The sequence below is a fragment of the Atractosteus spatula genome (assembly GCF_055471065.1).
Source record: "Atractosteus spatula isolate fAtrSpa1 chromosome 16 unlocalized genomic scaffold, fAtrSpa1.hap1 SUPER_16_unloc_2, whole genome shotgun sequence".
NCBI lineage: Eukaryota > Metazoa > Chordata > Actinopteri > Semionotiformes > Lepisosteidae > Atractosteus > Atractosteus spatula.
The window spans coordinates 283,495-301,698 of NW_028296632.1; the positions used below are offsets into that span (position 1 = coordinate 283,495).

General features: G+C 45.8%; 3 non-coding genes across 3 annotated transcripts; 1 reads left to right on the plus strand and 2 right to left on the minus strand.

The window, feature by feature from the left end:
- Window positions 1-350: 350 nt before the first annotated feature.
- trnar-acg (transfer RNA arginine (anticodon ACG)) lies at window positions 351-423 on the plus strand. The gene has a single exon. It is a non-coding gene; the product is annotated as a tRNA-Arg (tRNA).
- A 934-nt stretch (window positions 424-1,357) lies between these two features.
- On the minus strand, window positions 1,358-1,439 carry trnas-cga (transfer RNA serine (anticodon CGA)). Its single transcript has one exon. It is a non-coding gene; the product is annotated as a tRNA-Ser (tRNA).
- Window positions 1,440-4,029: 2,590 nt separating this feature from the next.
- On the minus strand, window positions 4,030-4,103 carry trnai-aau (transfer RNA isoleucine (anticodon AAU)). Its single transcript has one exon. It is a non-coding gene; the product is annotated as a tRNA-Ile (tRNA).
- Window positions 4,104-18,204: the final 14,101 nt, after the last annotated feature.

Here is an 18,204-nt window from a genome sequence, read left to right on the forward strand (position 1 = left end):
CAGAGTCATGTTCAGGTACTTTGCTGGATGGAGGAAGCTCATTTCGGACTCTGTGATCTGCTCACCTGGAAAGGTCTGCTGTACTACTACAAGAGAGAAGTAGAGTCTGGAAGAAGGGACAATTTTATGATGCTTTGGAAGAAAGTGTTTTTTTTTTCTTTGAAATCGAAATGAATCAGAATATCAGTGCAAAGGACAAACTCTTGGTTTGGTTTAAAGAGATATGGTTTTAAACAGACACAATGTAGAAAACAGGTGTTTCTCACTTTTGGAAAAGAATGGACCAGGGGTAATGTTTTACTAGTTGCAGTGCTGAGCTCACTGGGTTGCAGTCGTGCAGTGTGACACCAGGGCCAGTGGCGCAATGGATAACGCGTCTGACTACGGATCAGGAGATTGTAGGTTCGACTCCTGCCTGGCTCGGGTCACTTTTAAACGCATCAGGCTACTCCCTAAGTAGCCTGTGCTACTTACTGTATGTGGGTGTAATCGTACCCAGTACAAGATTTCCTTCATGTAAATGAACTGCACCTGGGCTCAGTACGGTGCTGAGAGCCCAGCGTTGCTGTTCTAATTAGCACGCACTGCATCGGCTATGAACCCGAACATTTCAATTATTCCGATCAGTAAGTCAACACGTAGTCCACATGAAAGGTAGAAATATTCTCTTGTCTGTCTCTTGTTTGTATATAACTGAATGTCCCTGACAATGTACTGTTAGTTTTAATTGAAGAACGGCATTTGTGTTCAAATATAGCAGACAAGTTTACGTAACTGCTCATGCGACACTCAGTTGTAATTAGTCAAGAAATAAAGTCGAACAACAGCTGAGGGTTTGAATGTGAACGTATCAGATTGCAGCGCCTTTTACTTCCATTGACAAATGATAGAGATTCGAAGAGAGATCCTTCAGACTGGCAAGCAAACCCACGGCTTTTTCGGTTTTCTATCTAGGCAACGTTGGTGTCTGCAATAGCATAAATGAAAGCACGATGCAATTTCTGTGGCTACATTTGTTGCACTTCATGCACAGTAAGAGTGTTTCTAACACCAAATAAAAACTCAACAATTAGCGATCACGCCTTCTCCTCAGTTAACCCACTGAAACCCTCGCTGATAAGAATTCTTTACTGCGTGCTTTACGAGCACCTATCTTGTCGGTTCTTTGAGCTTTATTGATCCGATTTTCAAAGGCATAAGTAGAGCACCAGACGTGCGAACGCAAAATGTGTGGTTATCTGAAGAATTGATTTCCATGGCAGCGGGTCCAAGCGATTTAGCGTTTTTATAGTACCAGAAAAGGAGAAGCGGCACTTCGCCTCTGCCGCGCAGGCACACTACAATGTGCGGCAGCCGCCGTAGACGGCAGGATTTGAACCTGCGCGGGGAGTCCCCACCAGATTTCGAGTCCATCGCCTTAACCACTCGGCCACGACTACGGCAAGCTTGCCACTGCCGCATTCCTCCTATAATCTAACACGAGTGCGAGGTGGCTGGGGAAACCTTTTCAGAGTCGCTCCCCGTTAAAAAAAAATACCTTTGACAAAATACGTGCCGGCAGACAGACACGCCTCCGAGGGTTTAAGGGTGGCTTCACGTTCAAAGGATAAAGTCTCCCCGTCCTGATGTCAAAATGCAACTTTGGCAGACAGAAAAAACATCAACAAACCACAAATGTGGACAAGGATTTTACAAGCTGCACCACACTGCACTTTGAAAAGCATTTAAATTAGTGTTAGACGCAGGAATTGCCTTTGGTTTACGCGCTTACGAAAGCCCTCAGCTCCTGCAGTTGAATATAATGCCGTTACGTGTCGAAGCAGTAACGTACGTCATCCTACCACTGCAGCACGGGGAATATAGGGAAATGAGCACACGCTACGAATCGTCTCAATCACTCCCTAGAGTTGTAAGGCGCATTGAAGGGTGCACCGCCATCATTAATCGTTGCGCCTCTGTGAAAGGAAAGCTCTTGAGCAGTTTTGAAACAGCTCGGATGAAACACTTGATTGCTTCCATGTGCATCTGGAGTTCATTTCTTATTTTCACTTCACGCCGCCCAAAGCATTTCTAAAACAGGAGATTCGCGTTTGGGAATGCGCCCTGCCCTAAAAATAAAACAGGTCTACGGGTCTGAAACCTGCTCCACAGAAAACAGTTTTGTTGCGCTTTTGATCAAAGGGAGATTCGTTGTTCTTACTTTTTGATGACATAACATCCAAAGGGGCTTCTTTGGAGCTGAATTCCAACCAGCATCCTAAAGTTTCTTGGTGGTATCCTTTACAGTCCTCTGTTCGGTCGACAAGGGACTGAAGTGGGCAGCTTTCCTCACACATGCAGTGCAATGTACTGTAGTGTTCCCGTTCACTGAATTCGCAGTTCTGCATCAGACCTCTAACTCGTTTCCTAAGTCTTGGTCAGCTTGAATTTAAGCCACGAACCATGCTTCTACTGTATAAACGTCTAGAGGAATCACAAACTATTTGAGAAGCCATCATTCCAGGGGGAACTGACAAAGTCTATCTCTAAACACCTAGCGCAGTCTCTCGAGAGACTGTCAAAAATCTCTTTCTCCATTTGCGTTGCAAGTAAATGGAAACAGTCTCAACCCAGAGTCACTTGGCAGTAGCGGCACTTAACCACTGTTATTGTCACTGCTTGATACCAACGTTAGCCTACTATACCATGTTCAGCCACCGCTGGAAAACGTACTGCTCTAGTACCACACGTGTCAGACATGGAGAGCGACAAGTGTGTGATTTGAACCCATGCATGCAGAGCACAACGTATTAGTAGTCCATCGCCTTAACCACTCAGCCACGACTACAGCAAACGCTGTTATTGCTGCATTCTTGCTACAATCTCACATGGATCGCGAGACGCCGGCGGAAATCTTTTTCAAAGTCGTTCTCCGTTAAAAAAAAAAACCTTTCCAAAATACAAACCTTGCAGACAGACACGCCTCAGAGGACTTAAGGGTTGCTTCATATGGGAATGATAAAGTCTCCCCGTCTGGACAGGAAAATGGCACTTTGTTAGACACAAAAAAACAATCAACAACAGACAAATGTCTACAAGCATTTTAGAAGCCGCACTTGAAATAGCTCTTACATTCGTGTTAGACGCAGGAATCGCCTTTTTATTGACGCTCTTACAAACGCCATGGAAAGCAAAACAAAGCAAAGCAGAGCAGAACAAAACGAACAAAATAAAACCCTCATGTCCTGCACTTGAATATAATGCCGTTACGTGCCGAAGCGGTATTGGACGTCATCCTAGCACTGCAACCCGGGGCGTACGGTATATGGGAACGAGCACACGTCACGAATCGTCTCTAATCACTCCCTGCACTGTAAGGCGCCTTGAAGCGTGCACCCTCAACATTCATCTTTGCGCATCTGTGAAAGGTAAACTCTTGAGCAAACTCTGAACCAGACGCTCAAACTCCAGCTAGCATTAGGGGTAGCATTCCCACGCTACTTGAACACTTTGTTTACGCTCAGTGCTGGATTTTGGGAACTTTAGGACGAGTGGGACTTTTCTCCTATCTGTCAATTCGTTTTGTTTTGGTGACTCTTGGCTGTCTGTGTTGTATAGTGCAGCGTGAAGAAAACGTTTTCGAAAACTGTGCCGGCTCAAAAGTTGTAAGAAATCCTCTCCAGCTCTTTTAAGTCTCTTCAGTTTTGTCATTTAAAGTGAAACTAGATGTATAACTGGAGCCTCACTTATGCAAATGGTGAGGCTCCAGTTCGACATCTAGTTTCACTTTATATGACAGAAGTACGTCAGACTGCGCCGGACTGGGGGATCATTTCCGGTTATTTTTACCATCTTAAACATTTGAAATCCTCCCCTAGGCAATTGTGACACTTCATCTTGGCTCCACCTAGGACACTCTTCAATCTTCCATCACTTCTCTCTTCTCCCGCAACACTCTCGTCTGTCGGCAGTATGTGGCGTCTTTGCATTACCACCAATCTCACCACAGCAAGAAAGCAACGGGTTTTGGCAAGAGAGGAGGAGACTGCCTGGCCCGAACGGGGATCGAACCCGCGACCTTGGCGTTATTAGCACCACGCTCTAACCAACTGAGCTAACAGGCCTCGTGCCTGCTGTCCTCTCTGTGCTGCAAAAAATGGAATTCAGGGAAGTTTCTTTTGTCCTTCTTTGAATAGAAAGCCCTGCGATTCAGTGTACGGGCTTTCTCGTGCTGTTTAATGGTTCTTGTAACCCAAATCCTACACTGGCCTGAAGTGCCCCCCCATTTCATAGCATTTTTCAGCTGATTTCAAATGTACCTAAAGGAGAAGCAGTATTGAAGACCATCAATTACCAAGAGCTTTTGTCAAAGGTTTTGGTGGTCACTTTTAATGAGCACAGAGAGCTATGACCTCGGATTTACATCTCATCCAGAAGACGGCGCCTTTTTACCACACAGCGTCTCCGTCACTATACTGGGGCATTGGGACCCGCACAGACCTCAGGGTGAGCGTCCCACCGCTGGCTCCATTAACACCGCTTCCAGCTGTAAGCTTTGCTTTTCCCTGTAGGTCACCCTCATGCGGTTACTGACCTGGCTCACAGCTTCTAAGCTTCAGTGGGTTTTCAGTTGCGAGTTGAAAGGGGATGCAAGTGATGGAGCCGCTAACTGCAACAGCCACTGCATTGGCCGGGAATCGAACCCGGGCCTCCCACGTGGCAGGTGAGAATTCTACCACTGAACCACCAATGCACACTGCAAGGGTCTTCAAAAAAGACGTTTTTTTACCACTCTGTGCTGGATGTTGGGTCCCAAGGGAACTTCTGGACGAGTGAGAATTTTCTGCTATCAAAATTTGGTTTCGGAGACTTTTGGCAGCCTACAGATGCAGCCATTCAAAATCCGCAGGCGATACCGCATTATTTTGCGGTACGCTGTACGCAGTCTACCGCAAGCTACCGGTAAATACCGCGAGTTACCGTAAATTCTCCTATAATACGACTAGCAAAATAATAGTATCCGGAATTTCCGCAAGGTGGAGCTAATAAAGCTCAACCTCTCATGTTTGAGCTGTGGCCATCAAAGTCTTTAACAAAAATATTACTAATAGTATTAATAATGAATGACCTTGGACAAGCTGTAAGTGTAAACTCAAAGTATTGCCCTGGTCAACATTTTTTTTTTCATTGACCATCTTTGTAAAAGTAACACCACAGCATTTCGCAATCACGCATTTGTTTCCAATCATGCAAAGTACAGTAATTTTTGAGAATCGCTTCACCATGCCTTTCACATGCTCATAAAAGAGATTGATTTAGGAACATAAACATATTACCATATGAAAACTGTAATGTATACAGTATGTATATGTATATTTAATGTCTTAACTGTGCCCGTTTAAGTATTGAATATTCATATCTAATTTTACCACTGAAGGGAAATCTTAGTAGCTGAGCATAAAAAGAATAAGAGCATACTGCAACGCGTGTGAAGGCCATAAACGATATTAATTTTGGAACATAAACATACAGTATATGGCTGGTCTCGGTACTTTAAAGAAAACATACACGAAACATGGTTTCATTATGACCAGAATCGGTCTTGAGATATTTTTAACTTGATTTACAGTATTTGAGAGGTATGTCTTAACACCGATACTACAGTGCTTAAGTACTGCTCACGTATATGTTTCTAGGTTTATATTATGCATTTCATACGGTCAAATTACTTTTGAGCAACTAATAAGAAGCGCGAAACGGTATGCGTTTTAGTTTCGTTTTGTGCTGGGACCCGTGGATTGATTAGAGATATCAAGTACATACAAGTCATTTTTTAAATGTTGTAGTTCGTCTTGAAAAAATGTTACGAGTACATCATCTATCAACAATTACACAGGTTCTGTTTCCATATTGCGGATTTTGGTTACGTAATATTATTTTCTAGATTTCACGTTGTGAATATATGATTTGGGCAAACAGAGCCGCAAAGAAGTACATTATGGGTTGTTGTTGTTTTTTTTGCAGTTTTATCTAGAACAAGCGATGCTTAAACCTTTGTCTGATTCTTGTGAAACTATCCACACGACAGTTACAGTACCTAGGAGTTGACTTCAGTGATGTCACTGATGGGATGTTTCTAAAAATCCATCCTCTGTAAAACGTCTTCTCTAGTTGTCCTGCATATGTATTCGCTAATGAAGCTGTGTGTTCTGAGCCTGGATCTCTACATTTCTGTATGAACCAGCTTAGAGGGCTAAAGACAGCTTGTGTTTAAATTGAGTGTAAGGCAATTTATGCTTCTAAAGTCATGGTCAGCATTTATTATTGTACTGTGCTGTAAACTTGTTCTGTGCCTAGTCACATTATTTTATAGCGTTTTTATAGTGTTATCAAATCCGGTGGCGCTGTGTTTTAGTTTCCTGACTCCCATGTCACATGGTCTGTGATTGAAACCTGTGAAACCGGTTTAATTCGTCACAGCCAGCACTCCGGCAGAGAGGGGGTTGTACTCGTAAAGTAGAAGCAGGCGAGATTTCCAGCGAAAGACACCTCCCCCCCACCCTCATACGATTCGCATTGTAATTACACATTGTAATTGTATTACACATTGTACACATGCTTAAAAGAGAAGAGAGAAAACGCAAGCCTTCTTCAGGTGTGAGGGTCTTCTGCTCAGAATGAAACGCTAAAATGTAATGTAGGCTCTGAATGGGTTCAATTATGATTTGGGCTTGATTAAGGTCGCTGCCTTTCATCTAAAACCGTACTTGAATCCTTCGAAACTAAAAATCAGTGTTAGTGAGTTCTAAATAAAGAGGTATCCAGGTAACAGTGAAACGGGCGGACAGTCTGGGGAGATCGCCCGTTTTCCATGTAAATAGTTCCCTGGTTCCGCACCCCTTGGTGTTTCTCTCGCTCTCTCTCGGGTCACCTGATCATTAGCTCGAAAGATTTCAGTGCTTTGTGTATATTCTAATGGTAGTGGGGGCAGGGTGTGTGGGAACAGGTTTGGTTGAAATTGCATTGGAGATCTATATTCTTCACACCTGAAACATTTTCTCTGAAAGCATTTTCTTCGCAGTTTAACCGATCTTGTTACAGCATGTTACAGTTTACTATTATTAACCATATTAATTTTAAGTGCTTAATGCCATTTTTTGACCAGGCACGAATATTCTTAAGTCCATATCTTCGCAAGTGAATCAGTGCGAATTGCAATACTAATTAAATTAAAACTACTAACTACTAACTAATACTAATTAAAACAAACCAGAAACGTGTTGTTCTGTTTAATGACATTACAAGTGGAAAGATTACAGATTTTAATCGTCTTTAATTTTGTTACGTTATACATTTTAGAAACGTTTCATCCATACAAACACCACAAAACTATTTTCGATTGTATTTCTGAATAGTATGTTACACTTAGTTCACTGTTTTAAATACATCTAATTAAGAAAGTTAGGTGTTAGCATAAACTATTAGCAATCAATAATATTAAATTTAGCACTGTAATAAGCTGTTGCACTTTCCCCCGCATCTTGTAAAAATATATTTTCATTGTTCAAATATACATTAAGTCTGACTATCATATAATAAGTTAAATACAAAACTAAAGAAAAAATAGGGTTAAATATAATTCAAAATATTTTGCTAACAATGTTAACTGTTTATGAATAATAAAATGTATTAACTAAGGAGTAGGATGGCACAGTTGTTAGTATGTTTTTTGTTTTGTTTCTTTTTCATAAATACAACAGTAGTACCTGATGTCTCAGTGGCTTTCAAAATTAAATCATGCATGCAAACCTGTGAACTAGAAAGATAACTAAGCTATCCATCCATTTATAATGGTGGCGAAATGGTTAGCATTGCTATCTTGCAGCACTGGGGTCCTAGGTTCAATTCCTGCCATCCTGTGTGTGTGGGGTTTACATGTTCTCTCTGGGTTACATGGTTTTTCTCCATATGTGTGATATGACTCCCTCTCGCACTCCAAAACATACTGGTAAGTTAATTGGTTTATGGGAAAACTGGCCCTGGTGTGTGTGTGTTTGTGTCTGTCTGTCCTGTGACGGACTGGCGCTATGTCCAGAGTGTATTCTGCCTTGTGTCCGTTGCTTACTGGGATAGGCTCCAAATCCTCTGTACTGGATAAAGAGATTAGAAATGGATGGAAGTAAAGGCAGTGTGTGGATGGAACTATACACAGTGTTAGAAACCCACGATGAAATGGCAGCATCTCACTGAGAATAAAATATTTTATAGTGCTGGCTTAAGGAAACAGCCTTTCCACCTCTCTTGCACATCAGTATCCATACCTAGTTATTTAAACAAATTGCCTCTAAGTATAAACATCTTAATATGCTGGCTCTGTGGATCCGCATCAGCTATGTTTGCCCATTCCTTCAATTCATGTGCATCCAACACACAGTTCAATGCCAGCAACTACACATAATCTAAAATACAATCCTTATTTCAGTATCTATGTAAACATATAGTCTGTTAACTTCATCATCTTCATCAAAAGTATGCCTAACCCCATTAGGAAGTGTTCTTGTTATAAGTGTATTCCTCAGCTTTCCCCAAATTATCTTCTTCTTGCCAACATCTCTAGTCTTTTATCCTGCAATAACTCAGCCAACACTTAAATCTCCAAATGCTGCTTGTGTTAATTTCTTTAAATCACAAATATCATGTGTAAATACTGGCCATGTAATACTCTGCATTGTGGAATAATAGTTTATTTTAAAGGGAACTAGAGAAATCAAGAAAGGCTTTTTTTCTAGAATTAATAAATGCACATCCTGTTCACTGGGGAAATTAAATCCACACTGAGCAATCTTCAATATGTTCAGAATATGACAGCAAGAATCCTATCAGGGATGCATTACACCTGTTTTCAAGTCCTTGCACTGGTTACCTATCAGATTTCGAGTCAACTTCAAAATCCTTATCCTCCTTATATACTGTCCTACAACTGTTATTATTGATCACCGAATTATTGTACTTGACATGACTTCAATCAGCCTTTCCTGAACGTCTATGACAGGCAGAGAGAGTGCTGTTTCTGGTGCGATCTTTTGCAGCCTACATTTCACTGTTTTAAACGAACAAGAAATTAGATTGCTCATAAATCAGTTATTCTATATAAACACAGCGTAATTGCCCTCCGAAAATCCTCTTTTTCTTGTTCGTTTTAGAGACCTTGATCGAAACTGATTTTAGATGTCAGAAAGGATTTATTTTCTCTGTATTTCCTACATTGCTTTGTCGAGATTTTAACTTTATATCTAGGCTCAGATTTCAACTATAAATCGTACAGTAATTAATAGCAGTAAATACTGATGTTTTGCGCCCTCTTACCACAAAAATATATGTTTTGTAGTTGGGATTAACTTTATTTCGTACGCGTAGCTACTCCGATTCGGACACCGAACAGTTAAAGATGGCGGCAAATCAGACACCCAGAGAGGGGGGGGGGGGGGCGTCTTCTTGCCTCCATAACTAAAATGCCAAATAGGAGTGGCTTAAGCGACATACACAGTCGTGTAACTGACAGTTTGAGGTAGTCTATCGTGTAAATTTCGCTTTGTTGCTGATAGGTTAAGCTTTCGAAACTCTGCCCCAAAGTCATGTGACTGATTTTTCGCCCTGTTTCGTTGGTTAAACGCAATGATCACAAGCACCACCGTGGTAACTGGGATGTGTAGTTTTTAATTCCGTTTGAATTATAACTGTACGTACTGTCTTCATATTTGGCCAGGGCTTTAAAGAGAAGGCGCGCCAAAAAAATTCGGTGCCGTCGTCTCCGCATTAAAGGTACCCCCGTGCTGGAAGAATTTGACCTCGGAACGTTTGCCCAGCGTAGTTATAGTGGACATAAAAACAAGAGTTCGCTGGCATTATATCCTAGAAGACACAGACCGGCACCAGACCGGTAAATGCTTGATGAACTAGGGATTGGACAGTTTCCAAGTGCTTGTACAATCGATGGAAATGTTCAAATAAATGTGCAAAAGAAATAAACAAAATAATTATTTATTTCTTTATCATATTGGCTAGCTAATGTCCTCTCTTTGCTAGTTAGTGGCTGTGTTTCTGCGTTGGGTAGCAACGGGTGACTGTTCTCAGGCGGAAGATGTAAACAGCTTAATTTTCGTGTTAAATAATTTTTAAAAATTAAAATTCATTCTATACAGCAATCACATATTTGGGTACCGTTTCATAAAAATTTCATGCTTAAAATGTTTAGGGAGAAATGGAAGACTGGTGTGTATTTTTTCTTTAAACTATTGTAGTGGCAATGCTTGTTAATAAGACAGAATTAAGCGTTGGTATGCTCCTAAAGGAGGCCCCATCTCACCCTCCATCTCTGTGGTGCAGCCACAGAGAAAGAATTCATGCAAGCTGATTTAAGATGTTTTTCTTTTGATAAGAAGCAAGCTCCCAGACGGGGATGCAATTAGCTAAGCCTGGCTATCATGATCAATGGTCATCCACTGGCGCCTATCTGTCTAGGGAGTGCCGAATGGACATCTGGACTGCATTTCTAAGTGTCAAGAGTAAGTGACTTATATCTCACCTTGACCAACCAATCAGGGACTGGCAGGGCGTGGTAATACCACGTGGGTCTCCAATGCCCGCCAAACTCTCAACCAATCAGCACACATCTGGGTCTTGATCAAAAAGGGAGCGCAAGCTCAGTTCTGGGCTCTCCTTGGCCATTTTCACGCATCCTCAGAGACAATCACGTGACAACTGCTGTTGTCTGCAAAAGGACTTGGACTTTGTTCTAAGCGTGAGGCCGAGGATCCCGTACGTATTCAGAATTCTACCAACGTGAATGCTCCGCTTGATCAACGGCAGCCTACAGTTGGACCCTCGTCGACAACCTGAATAGCTTATTCAGAAGCAGCGCTGGACCGGGAACGAACCAGCTTCTTCCCAGGCAAAAGAGTAACTTGTGAGGACTCGCGGTCACACTCTGTGCATAGAGACTTTCTACTAGCCAGCCGGACTGCTGGTAGATCCCCTCGGAGCAACGACTGCCCTGCGCGCCGCATTCAGATTCCTCCGCCCGTCCTACTCCGAGCTGCACCTCGACTGGTTGGCCGGTAGCCAGAGGACGCCGACACAACGCCCATTGGACAACCGCTGCAACAGAGCCTGTCAGCTGGTTTGGTGTTCGTGCCGGGAAATTCCAAATCCAAACACAGTGGATAAGTAAACCCCATGTTCTACATTGCGTCTCGAGAATTTAATTGTACCTCAACACAAGTTGTTATCAATTTAATTCATGAGTAATGTATTTACTTCCGAGTTTAGAGTAACAGTGGGTAATAACACTGATTAGCGATTTGGTAACCGAACGATATATATTGACATATATTCTCTGTTGTGTATCTCTTTGTGTTTGCATCTCTTCGAGATTATATACCTTGTATATTGATAACCCTCACAGTAAGGTCTGCCGCTCGTATCCAGGCAGACTAGTATATGTTTGGTGCACAGTTTATATTAATAAATGTATCTCGTGTATTGAACCCGTGTGTGTGCGTTGTTAGTTGTTCTGACGATTGATTTTCTAAAAGCCCCAACGAACAACCTCGTGATTACTGCTACAATTGATAATTGTCTCAGTAAACCCATCAAACCACTACATTTAATGGCGTCCCTGGGTGGGCGAGTTTAGAATGAAATGAGAATCAATCGCACAGAATAACTGATATTGCTGTGAGTTCAAGTTCAGCACAGCACCGCGGCTTCTATACGCGAATACCGGGTGTGCTGATAACTGCGTAAAGAAATCCCCCTGTTTTCTAGCGTTTAGTGTAACGTGTACTGATTGGAAATCCATCTGCTCGGGTGTTTAGATTCCATACTGTATTTTGGTAAAAGAAAAAAAAGTAATACTCTTAAAGTTTCTCTGACGTAATGACAATGGCTGCTAAAATGTCTGAAGTGGAGTCGCTTATAAGTACTATTTCTAGCGATGACAATCCTGGTTACTGGAGCGGTATCGAAAAGTTGAACTTTGATGATATTGAGAAGCTGCAAGTAGATTTAGTAGCTAAGGTAGCGAACCAGCTTAACACAGGAGGGTCCGTGAACGCAGTTCAGGTCCTATCGAGTTTCGCCTTAAATCTAGCTAAACAGCTGGAACTGTCTTTGTCCGAGCTGACAAAGTTTCAAAAGCTTCAGGGAAAGCTAGAAAGATATAAGGCGGAGCGAGTTGAGTTGTTGGATATAATCAGAGAAAAGAGAGTGAAAAATGAGGAAAGTGAAGACAGACTCAGGGAAGTTTTAGGTAAATTAGATGACCTGTCTGCTAGAGAAACTGCGGCTGAGGTAGCTAGGAGAGACCTGGAAGCGAGCTTGAAAGAAAAAGAAAAAGAAATTGAGCGTTTAAATGAGCTCAGCCAGGAAAGGCAAAAGGAGTTAGATGCTGCCGTACTGGAAGCAAAACAGGCTAGATCCCACTTGCATGCCAGCCCACCTAGCAGCCCGGAGCGCTCACCCAGCGCGCCGGGAGGAGGTTTCTCCCGGCCAGGGTCTGTGGTCGGATCGGCATGGGGGAGATCGCCGAGTCCTGCGCGAGACGCAAGGGCGATGCAATTCAGGCATAGACCCCCTGCTCCTGATCACGGCCGTCCCCCTGCCCGCGGAGAAACCGTAAAAATTAACCTCCACTCCCTGAGGCAGTTAGCCAAAGATGTAGAAAGGTTTGACCCGTCAGTGTCAGGGAATAATGTGGAAACCTACATCGATGAGCTGAGACATACTTTGCAGTTTATGCCCGGAGCGTCCGAACAGGAAAAGGCTATGTTAGTAAGGAAAACTACTAGCCGAGCGGTCCACGAGTGGATGTCTAGACAAGGACCGGAGGTCTGTAATAGCTTTGAGGAGCTGTGTCAGGCAATGATCGGAGAATTTTCGGCTTTTATCGATCCCATAGCTGCCGTGGCCGCTGCGCACCATATTAAGCACGAAAAAGCTGAAGCCCCTCGCGACTATTATGAGAGGCTTAGGCGCACTTATTTTGCAGGGCGGAATGAAGAGGGTTGCGAAGAGAACGTGAATTTCAAAGGTTTATTCATTGCTAATCTGCATCCCTCAATCAGGAAAATGATTGTGATGCACACTGATGCAAAAGCGATGAAAATGGCTGACATTAGAAGGTTGGCTCAAAAAGCCTGGGGAGCTGAAGTCTCTGCTTCCTCAGAGCGAAAACCTGCTAAAACGGCCGTGTTCGCCACTAAAGCCAGCAGGGTTGACGACTCGCCTCAGCTCGAGGGAGCTGAGGTTCCTGAGCCCGCTAAGCCCCGGCGCAAAATAGGCAGGCAGGACCGCACTAAGCGTCAGAGCCGCCGTGAGCGCTACGGGGAAGGCAAGGGCACAGGCAGAGCCTATCAGAAGGCTGGACGAAGGGAGTCGACTGCAACCCGCCTGGCCAGGCTTGAACAAGCCCTGCTTGAGAGATCAGGACAGGGTAAACCTTCCGCACTGAATGCCGGAAGCGTGATTGAGCTTAGTGGGACCACGCCCCTTCTCACTGGAGGAGGCGGGGATCCATCCCAAACCCCTCCCTCAGTCTATCTGATTGGGTGGGAGGGTTCCTGCCTGGAAGAAGGCTGTGACTCTGAGTTGGGCGCTGACCCCGCCCCTGAAGTCAAAGAAAAGGCAGGCTTCCAACAATTCTTAGGGAATCTCAGCCAGAAAGGCAAAGCAAGGCGTATTTATATCAAGGTTTCTCTTGAAAACGTCTTAGATAGAGAAGCACTGGTTGACACTGGGGCTGAAATTAGTTTGATGTCAGCCGATCTACTCAGCGAGCTCAAACGAGTAGCGAAAGGAAAAGGCATCAGACTTAAGGTAGAACCGTGTAAGATAGATATTTCCAGCTATACCCAGGATCATGCCAGGATCACACACCGAGTGTGGGTGGCACTTAGGTTCGGGCCAATGAACGTGGTGCATCCTGTTTACATCTCTAGGTTTAAAACAGAGCCACTACTCATTGGCCAAGACCTGCTTGACAGGCTGGAGCCTCTGGTGGACTGCCAGCGTGGAAAATTGTGGGCTCAGGTCAAGCACCCTAAGCCTGTCGTACAGCAAAAAGGGGGGTTCAGTGGTTATGCTGTGATCACACAGTGCCCACTGAACACCATAGCTGAGTTGGAGGATTCTCCTGGTTCCTCTGGACGAGAAATAAATGTCTCTTCTTGCTTTCCAAAACTACAGGGAAGTCCTGCCCAGGCCAGCACTCCCACGGTCTCCCAACTACAGGAGCAGTGCTCCGAGCAGCTGCTTGACCCGCCAGGTAAAGCACACCCCTTTTTCATCCCTGAAGAAGAGTGGATCTCCCTGTCCGGTAATGAATGGGAGTCCTTTCTGTGCGCCCTGGTACCTCAGGGGGACAAGGACTACCACCCCATGGTGGTGGGAGGGGTCCAGGTGGCAGAAGTGCAGGTTGATGATGTAATTCTCAGCCTCAGCTCTGAGAAGTCCATAATCAGTGAAGGTCTGTTCGAGGACCTGTCGCGAAGCCGTCAGGTGACCCTGGTGACGCAATCACAGGGTCTGTGGTGGGCACCCCCACCTCATAGGTCCATTTGGAGCAAAGGAAGCTGTGCAGCTTCCATCTCCATCGGAAAAAGGAAGTTTGCTCACTACTTCCAGGTAGCACCTCAGCTGACCCATTCGGTCTGTATTGGTGCAGACCTGTTGGTTCGACTGGGCGCCCAGCTGGACACAGTAAACAGTGTGCTGTGGACACGGGTGAACCCAGATGCCCACTCTCTAAGCGGCGACCCCGAGAACATTCGGTCAGGTCAGACGATTCCTCAGGCCTGCCAGGTAGTAAACGAATCGGACCTGATCGTTCCTGCGTCAACAGCAGGGTTTCCGGTACGCCTTGTCCTAAAGAAGGGACAGAGGATGGATGCTGGCCGAGATCAGGCATGTGTTGACCCAGCTCTCCCGTGCAGGGGCCAAACTGTCTCTGGCTAAGGGACAGTGGTGTAGGACCCAAGTGGAGTACGTGGGACTATTGGTTGGAGCCCAAGGCATACAGCCACAGTCCAGCAGAGTCCAAGCTATCCAGAATATGAAGTCGCCCACTAACCTGTCTGAACTGCGCAGCTTTCTGGGAGTATGTAATTATTCCCGGCAGTTCATTGAGGATTACGCTGAAATAGCAAGGCCCCTCCACAAGCTGCTGCAGAAAGACGTGCCCTTTGAGTGGGGACCTTCCTCAGAACAGGCTGTGATGGAGCTGAAGCGCAGACTCGGTAGTGCGCCGTGCTTGGCCTACCCTGACAAAAATAAGGTCTTCTACCTTGAAGCAGGGTTCTCAGAGCACTGCCTTGGGGCTGCTCTGAGTCAGGAATATGACCAAGAGCGAAGGGTGGTGGCGTATGCCAGTCGAGCCCTGAACCCAGTGGAGCAAAAGTTCTTGGACTGCGAGAAGGCCCTGTTGTCTACGGTCTGGTCGGTAGAACACTTCCGTAGTTATGTAGGGGGACAAAAGATCATCATCGAAACCTGCCACCAACCTGTGACATTCCTGCATAGCCAGAGACTGAAAGCGGGCAGGGTGTCAAATAGCAGGATTGTGGCATGGATGATGGCCCTACAAGGCTATGAGATAGAGGTACGTTATGCACAGAGCAAGAAAATGTACCTGGGACAGGGCCTGGCTTTGGGCCAAGTGTGTCACGGCTGTGACACTGACATGGAAGCTCCAGAAACAATTCCCGCTGCTGAGCTACCGAACAATCACCGGTACTACGATGAAAACGTGGGCCAGGGCTTACCCATGGCCTATGTTGACGGTTGCTCTTTTCGCCACGAACAGCAGGTGCTAGCAGGGGTAGGAGTAGTCTGGCAAGACAATACTCCCTGTGGGCCGACCCGCTATAAGCTAGGACCAAAGACTAGTCAGTATGCGGAAGTAGCTGGGGTGCTGATCACCCTCCAGCAGGCCCTGACAAATGGCCTTAAACAATTTGTCATCTGTAGTGACTCGAACTACGCCCGACATAGCTTCGTGTCCCATCTTCCGTATTGGAAGGGTACCGGCATGAAAAATGCCCGGGGCAAGGAAGTAAAGAACAAAGAGTTGTTCCTGGCCAGTGACAAGCTCACGACCGAGGCTGGAATGATGGTTTACTGGAGGAAGGTGAAGGGACACTCCCAGGTGAAGGGACCCGACAAAGACGGGAATGATGAGGCCGACCGGCTGGCTAAATCTGGCGCCTTAGAGGGTGAACCCTGGCAGTTCCAGCAGGAATGGCTACCCCCAGAAACCGTGGCTGAGGTCAAGGCGGTCACCCGAAGCAGGGCTAGACAGGATGTCGGAGCTGACCCTCAATCTGTAGTGCTTGGGTCACAGGGTTTTAACACCGATCTTGCGGAAATGCAGAAACAGGACCCAGCAATTGGGCTAATGTATCAGCATATCGCTGACCCAGTGCGTCAACCTCTTTCGGAGCAGGTGCTGAGCCAGTCTCCAGAGCTGAAGGAGCTGGCAGAGGTGAAAGACAACCTAAAAATTATAAAGGGGTTGTTGGTTTGTGTACCAGTTGCACAAGGTGTCCCAAAGTGGGTAGTTCCCCGCTGCCATCGGGGGGTCATGATCCAACACGCTCATGACGAGCCCTGTGGGGGTCACCGGGGAATCAAGGCCACGTACGACACTATCCAGCAGGTGGCATTCTGGCCTCACATGGGCCAAGACATCGCCGCGTATGTAAAGGGGTGTCTGACGTGTAGCCAGTTCCAACCATCACGGCCCTTGCACCGTGCACCACTCCAGAAAAAGGGCATGACATTCCCCTGGTCCAATCTACAAATGGATTGGGTGGGGCCGCTGGTGAGGTCATCCAGAGGGAACAAATATTTCCTCACGGTTACGTGTGCATTCACAAAATGGATTGAGTGCCTCCCAGCACCCAACGACACGGCAGAGACAACTGCAGTGCTGTTGGTGAACCATGTGTTCAGTCGATGGGGACTCCCCCTGACCGTGGACTCGGATCGGGGAACCCATTTCACAGCTACAGTAATGGCAACCCTGTGGAATATGCTTGGGGTCAAGGCCCAGTTGCATATCTCCTACCACCCTCAATCCTCGGGCCAGGCAGAAAGGGCAAACCGAACGGTGGTTAGTATGCTCAAAAAGTTTGTCTCCACCAGCAGTAGGGACTGGGACATTAAGCTGCCCCTGGTTCTGATGGCCATCCGAGCCACGCCCCATTGCTCTACGGGGGTCCCACCTTTTGAGATGATGACAGGTCGGAAGATGACTCTTCCCCTACACTGTCTTTATGGGGTGGAGGACCTGAGCACGACGGGGGCTGCTACGGCCCATCAGTATGTGTCAGCAAGCACATCTGCAGGCAACCTTTGCTTTTGCCCAGAACAATCTGGGAAGGAGTGCAGAGGGTAGGAAAGCATACTATGACCGAAAGGCAGTTAACCAGGAACTCCAAGTAGGAGACAAGGTCCTGTACTTCCAATTTGCCAAACCCACAGGGGTGGCCCGGAAATTCTTACCCAGTTGGACAGGACCCCACGAGATTGTCGATAAGGTATCACCGGTAGCTTATCGAATTCGGATTGAAAAAGGAAGGCAATCTCTGGTCTATAAGTGGGTGCATCGCAACCACCTCCGGTTGTATCGCCCACCTCAAATGGCGCCGGAGGACACAGAATAGGGTTAAAAGTCTAAACCCGATCAAGAGGGGGGTGCCCCTTTGTAGCTGCAGGTAGTTAGGTACTGTAGTGTAGGTCCTCCTAGGAAAATATATTCAAAATTATAGTGGAACTGTACCATGTGCCTCATCTGTGTTCCAGAATGGGAATCCTAAAACTGCCACGGTTGGTCCTGACAGTGCTGTGGATCGCTTCGACACAGCCCCTTGAAGTTGTGGAACCCGGTCCTCCTACCGGCATAGTCCTGCAGGACGCTCCCGGATTGTTGTTAACAAATTGCAGAACATATACTCAGCGAGTGTATGTGCGGCTGGACCCAAGTGATGTGTTTCGGAAGCACATCAACATGAACAGTAGGGTGTCCCATCATGGCAGGCAGTGGGCTAAGGATGCTGTATGGCATGCCCAGCTAGACACTATACACATGCTCCGCCAGCTGAGGAAGGCAACAGTCAGCCAGGAGGAGATGACAGGCCTCAGCCGCCCCAAAAGGTTCTTGGGGGGTCT